The following is a 6,268-nucleotide window of genomic DNA, read 5'->3' on the forward strand; positions in this document are numbered from 1 at the left end:
TTTTGATGGGGTTCTATTTTTCATTATTTTTTAATATTTTTGTTTCTTCTCTTTTTGTTATTTATACCCTCTTTTCATTTTGTATTCTATTTTTTCTTTTATTTGGGAATCATTGGCAGACTGACAAGTATTTACAATATAAGATTCCTGAGATACAATATTAAAATACCTTGAGATCCTATAAATTATAATACCCTAACAGTTTCCTCAAAGAAACCTAGTTTTAAAATACAATTGGGGAACCCGGATTGGACAACCTCTTCATCCATTTCCACTAATCTTGCAACACATTCACTTGAGAAGGTTCAATCTCAAGTAGATATATTGCAACCGAGTTATCGATAGGTTGAGTAGAGGAGTCATAAGGCAAGAAGTGATTTTGAATCTTAGTTATCAGTGTAGTTAGCCTTGATTTATCAAATTAGGTTGCTTTCAACCATGGATTTGGAGAGAAACCAATTAAAGTTATCTCGCATACACCCTACCACTTAATCTATTCATGTTGGACCTGACCTCAAGGAAATGAATTGGTCTATTAAAGTGAGTGATATTCCACTATTTGATAAAATCAATCTGTATAAAAAAGTTGGTGAGATGATTTACAATGATTTGAGCAAGAGTTCTCTAACAGTGCCTAAAGTAGAAAAACTTCTTGAAAAAGTCACCAAACAATTAAAGCAACAAAACTCTAAATCCAGACCAAAGGATATTCAAATTGAAGAGTACAAGAAGTTAATTGTTAAACTTGGGGTTTATCTGAAGGATAGAGAAGTAATTAAGATGTTATTGTAGAATATTGGAGTTCAAATGCAAGATTTTTGGAAGAAATTAAAGTTTTCTGGTTCTAAACATGCTCAAACTGCAAAGCTTTATCAAGTTTAAAATGAAAAGGTGCAGTTACTAGAAAAACTAATACAAAGAAACAATGAAGTTATTGAACTGTAGAAGCAAATTCAAAGTCATGATTGCACTATTGTTATACCAGCTTTCTCTTATTCCACTGATCCTGCAGAACTGTTGGAAATATTGAGAGGGGGGGTGAATCAGTATTCCTTAGCAATTAGAACTTTTAATTTTTTTCAGAGCATTATTTAATCTTCAATTATTATTAATTTTTATCTAGTAATAATAGTAAATAAAAGAACATAGTAGGCACAAGAATTTTAGGTGGAAAACCCCCTCCAGGTCAAAAACCACCGACCACTTTTCTAATAGATTATTTAATATTCAGCCCCAACTGAAATGAAAGCAACAACTTCCTAGAATTCTAGAAAATCATTCTTCTCCAGCTCCCACTGGAAGGACGCCCCAACTCCCTAGTTTCTTCAGTAATCAACTGAATGGATGGCCCAACACCCTAGCAAGCCACACCTAACCCCAGAACCATCCTGAAGTGTTCATAGGCCCCAACCTATGTTATATACCTAGGGGGGATAATATGGGGTACCAAGGGAGGTACCCAAGGTAATAATGTAATAATGGGATGGGCCATAGTAATAAATAAGGTGGTTAACCCATGTCATGTAAGGGACCACAAGTAGTTAATAATAATGTAAAGGGCCCATGGTATTAGTTGATGGTATGAGGAAACCATGGTAATGATGCATGGTATTGTATGTATGAGGCCTATATAGAGGCTAGAGACTCCACATGGAGATATATGAAGAGAAGTATTATTGTATGAACAGGCACATGGCTTGTGGAGTATTCTCCTTCCTTAAGGAGTGAATGTATGGTGTTGTCCTACCTTAAGGGTCTTGATATTAAAGAAGCATTTCTATCTATTTCTCTCTTATTGTTTATGGGTTTATTTCCATTATCATATATTTCTGGGTTAGATCTATAACAAGTGGTATCAGAGCTACAACAATTGGTATCAAAGCTACAACAAGTGGTATCAGAGCTACAACAATTGGTATCAAAGCTACAACAAGCTTGTTGTAGATCGAACCCAAGAATATTATAGATAAGATACGAAAATATAAGATAATGCAAATAAACACAAAAATAATATGAAATGATTCTTTATTGATCAAACCCTTAAGGTAGGGCAACACCATACATTCACTCCTTAAGGAAGGAGAACACTCCACAAGCCATATGCTTGTTCATACAAGAATACTTCTCTTCATATCTCTCCATGTGGAGTCTCTAGCCTCTATATAGGCCTCATACATACAATACCATGCATCATTACCATGGTTTCCTCATACCATCAACTAATACCATGGGCCCTTTACATTATTATTAACTACTTGTGGTCCCTTACATGACATGGGTTAACCACCTTATTTATTACTATGGCTCATCCCATTATTACATTATTACCTTGGGTACCTCCCTTGGTACCCCATATTATCCCCCCTAGGTACATAACATTCCACCCCCCTAAACATGTTTCGTCCCCGAAACATGGGAAGAACATAAATAATAAGATCTACTCAAGAGAGTAGTCCACTGATACCATGCACGTGCATCTAGCCATCCAAGAGAAAGGTGAACCCTCGATCTCACTGGTGCCTCGCTCGCTTGAGATGGAAGTTGACTGCGGTAGCTCTTCTGTGTGGAAGTGTAGTAGGTGGATCTTTGTTCCTCTCGATCTGTCCTGCGGGGTTTGTTTTCCATGTGGCTAATTGGTTGCCATCTTGATTGTTGTCTTGCTGGGTGATGTGGGTGATGATATGTTGAAGTTTTAACCCATGATGGCTTTTTCTTTACTTCACCTTGCTGTGGTGCCTCTTGTGGTGTCTTCTTTTTCAATATGACTTCAACCACTGAATCGTCTTCAGATGTATCAGCACCTGTAACCTTTTCTTCTTCAGCCTCTGTTTGTGTTTGATTATCGACCATCAACTGCTCATCATCTGATATGTCAGTCCCTGTAATATCTTGTGCGTCAACCTCCGTGGACTCTACCTGTTTATGGATGGAAATATCCTGTAATGTAATTTTCTTCTTTTTATACCATAGCTTCAAGAATTTCTTCTGCACATTAATATTGATAGTACCCACAGATTCCATCCAAGGATATCCCAAAACAACATCGATATTATCCATCTCTGAAGCATAAAAATCACCATGAAATACATACTTATCCATAGAAAGCTTCAAATCCTTATAGATTTGAACATCCTGATCATCATCCTGTGTATGTGCAATTTGTTTTGCTGGGACTTGCAATTTTTTTGCCAAATTGACATTTATGAGATTTTGCTTGCAACTCGGATTTATAGACACAATGATTTTCTCCTTCTGAATCAATCCATGAACCTGCAATAAGGAGATACCAATAGAAAATAACCCTTTAGGTTCCTTGGTTTCTTCTTTCCTATAAAAATAAAATCTTTGCTAGGCTGTGTGTCTGTCTGTGTGAGCTTATCCACAAGATTAACTTTTCGGTCAAAGCGGTCCATAAGAGCTTTAGTGAATTTGTCCCAAGTCAAGGGCCAACGATAGCGACGTTGATGCCCTTGCCACCATTGCAATCTTTCATTGTCCAAGTACATTGTTCCCAAATTCAGCTGAGTCTCATCATTCATGATGTAATTCAATCTAAAACATTTCTCCATTTGTGCTAGCCATTTGGCTGGATGAGAGCCATCAAATGGATATAAGTCATTCAAATTCAGATCTCGGCCCGCCATCACAAAAATTGGCAAAAATTTGAAATGGTCACAGTTTGATCAATATTACTCATAATCTCTATTATAACCTGTTTTTAGAAATGGAACAATCATTCTTCATCTGCCCATGTGGTGGAAATCTTGATCCAAACACTTGGAATTTCAGATCTATGCTGCAACTCTCCAGCCGTCACCAAAATTTCTGCAAAAAAGAGCTGATTTTAAATCAGCTATATCTCCCTCATCCGGACTCCGATTCGACTGATTTTTTTTTTGAAATTGGGTGATTTTTCTCAAAAAATTCAGATCTACAATTAGATTTTGTAGATCTTGCACCAGGAAGTCTAGATTTGCGCCGCAAACTCGCTGCCCTGAAAATTGTCTGCAACCCCACTGATTTTTAAATCAGTGATATCTCCTTCATCCGGACTCCGATTCAACCGATTTTTTTTTTAAATCAGCTATTTTTGCACAAGGAATACAGATCTGCAATTAGGTTCTACAGATCTTGCACCAAAACGTACAGATCTGACCTGCAAAGTCGCCGCCCCCGAAACCCTGCAAAAATAATAAAAAAATCTCCACTTTTGTGCCCAAGAAAGTGCTCTGATACCACTTGTTGTAGCTTTGATACCAATTGTTGTAGCTCTGATACCACTTGTTGTAGATCGAACCCAATAATATTATAGATAAGATACGAAAATATAAGATAATGCAAATAAACCCAAAAATAATATGAAATGATTCTTTATTGATCAAAACTTGGCTCTGATACCACTTGTTATATATCTGATCCAAAGATATTATGATAATAGAAATAACCCAAGAATAACAAGATAAAAATAGATAGAAATGATTCTTTATTATCAAACCCTTAAGGTAGGGCAACACCATACATTCACTCCTTAAGGAAGGAGAACACTCCACAAGCCATATGCCTGTTCATACAAGAATACTTCTCTTCATATCTCTCCATGTGGAGTCTCTAGTCTCTATATAGGCCTCATACATACAATACCATGCATCATTACCATGGTTTCCTCATACCATCAACTAATACCATGGGCCCTTTACATTATTATTAACTACTTGTGGTCCCTTACATGACATGGGTTAACCACCTTATTTATTACTATGGCCCATCCCATTATTACATTATTACGTTGGGTACCTCCCTTGGTACCCCATATTATCCCCCCTAGGTACATAACAACCTATAGGCGACTTCATACACCTACCTAGCACCTCCCTACCACCCTATAATGACTGAAATAAGACAAGACTGTGGATTCCAAAAACATGGACAACAATCCACGATACAATAATATGTACAATGATTTTCGTGTACTTAACCAAATACCCAATCACTCTTTGACCTGTAACCCAACCATGACATCATCCCAACAGTGACTCCTATACCTCCCATCATTGCCTCTTCGACTCTAGGAAGAATGACTCTTTCACAAATTACTCTTTTACAATCTTTACAATGATGACTCTTTTAGAAATGACTCTATTACAATTTTATCATGATGACTCTTTTATAAATGAATCTTTTAAAAATTAACAATAATGACTTTCCCTTAACAATACTTCACGATATCTTAATGGTTTTCATGTCTTCAAGGATGTCCCACTACAATGCTTCCTTTGATTTGATACTTCTACTCTTGAATTCTTGCTTGATGTTTTACTTAAATCTTCTTCTACCTGAATGCAAAATTTGCCCGGTGAAACCAATCCCAAAGAAAAACAAAATACCCTTCAAATTACCTCTTCCTGCAAAACACATGTAAGTGCATAATAATGAATAAATACAAATTAAAAATTACAATGTGTACCTAAAGTGTGCTTGTCACTTTTTTTGTTGACTTGTTGTAGCAATAGACAAAAACTACCACTCTTGATATAGGCTTGGACTCTATGCAAGACTATATCCAAAACTGACATAAATATATATACAATAAAAATTGATGAAAGACCCTAGACTTGTGATGGACCAAGTTCTAAGTACAACAACAGAGACCATTCTATCAACTATGACAAGACAAGTAACATGAACTTACAAAATCATATATATTTAGCAAACTTGGTGTAGCATCAAGAATATGTAGCATAAAATGTGTAGTATCAATAATAGGACATCCGCAAAACTAATTGTGACATATAGAGACATAGAGATATAACCGATACAATGTATATACTTACGTTGTCCTACAAAAACATATGCCAGAGATGATACTCAAAATTTAAATGTAAACACTAATCATACATACCTTACTGTAGGAGACTTACCCTTGACTATTGATGTGTGGTCCTTACTGCAGTGATCCTTGAATGCATGCTTTTTCTTGCCTTCTAGGAGCTCAATATTGAATATGTTGTATCTATGTAATTTCAGATCTCCAGGGTCTGAAATTTTGTCCTATGGTAGCCCTTTGAGTCATCTTTCCAACCCCATAGGCCTGATGAAGATTGGATTCTTCAAGAAAGAGTTATGCCCAGTCTCTCACGATGACCTGATTATAGCTTGATTCAGTAGAGCAAACTTGTACTAAGTGCCACGTGCCATTGTTGTGACCTTCAACCCTGTTTGACATGGAATTCAGGAGCCTACAAAAACCCTAACTTCCTCAGATCACATC

The sequence above is a fragment of the Pinus tabuliformis genome, chromosome 4_1 (assembly GCF_031772625.1).
Source record: "Pinus tabuliformis cultivar Carrire ecotype Pingquan chromosome 4_1, CPIR1, whole genome shotgun sequence".
In the NCBI taxonomy this organism is placed as follows: domain Eukaryota; kingdom Viridiplantae; phylum Streptophyta; class Pinopsida; order Pinales; family Pinaceae; genus Pinus; species Pinus tabuliformis.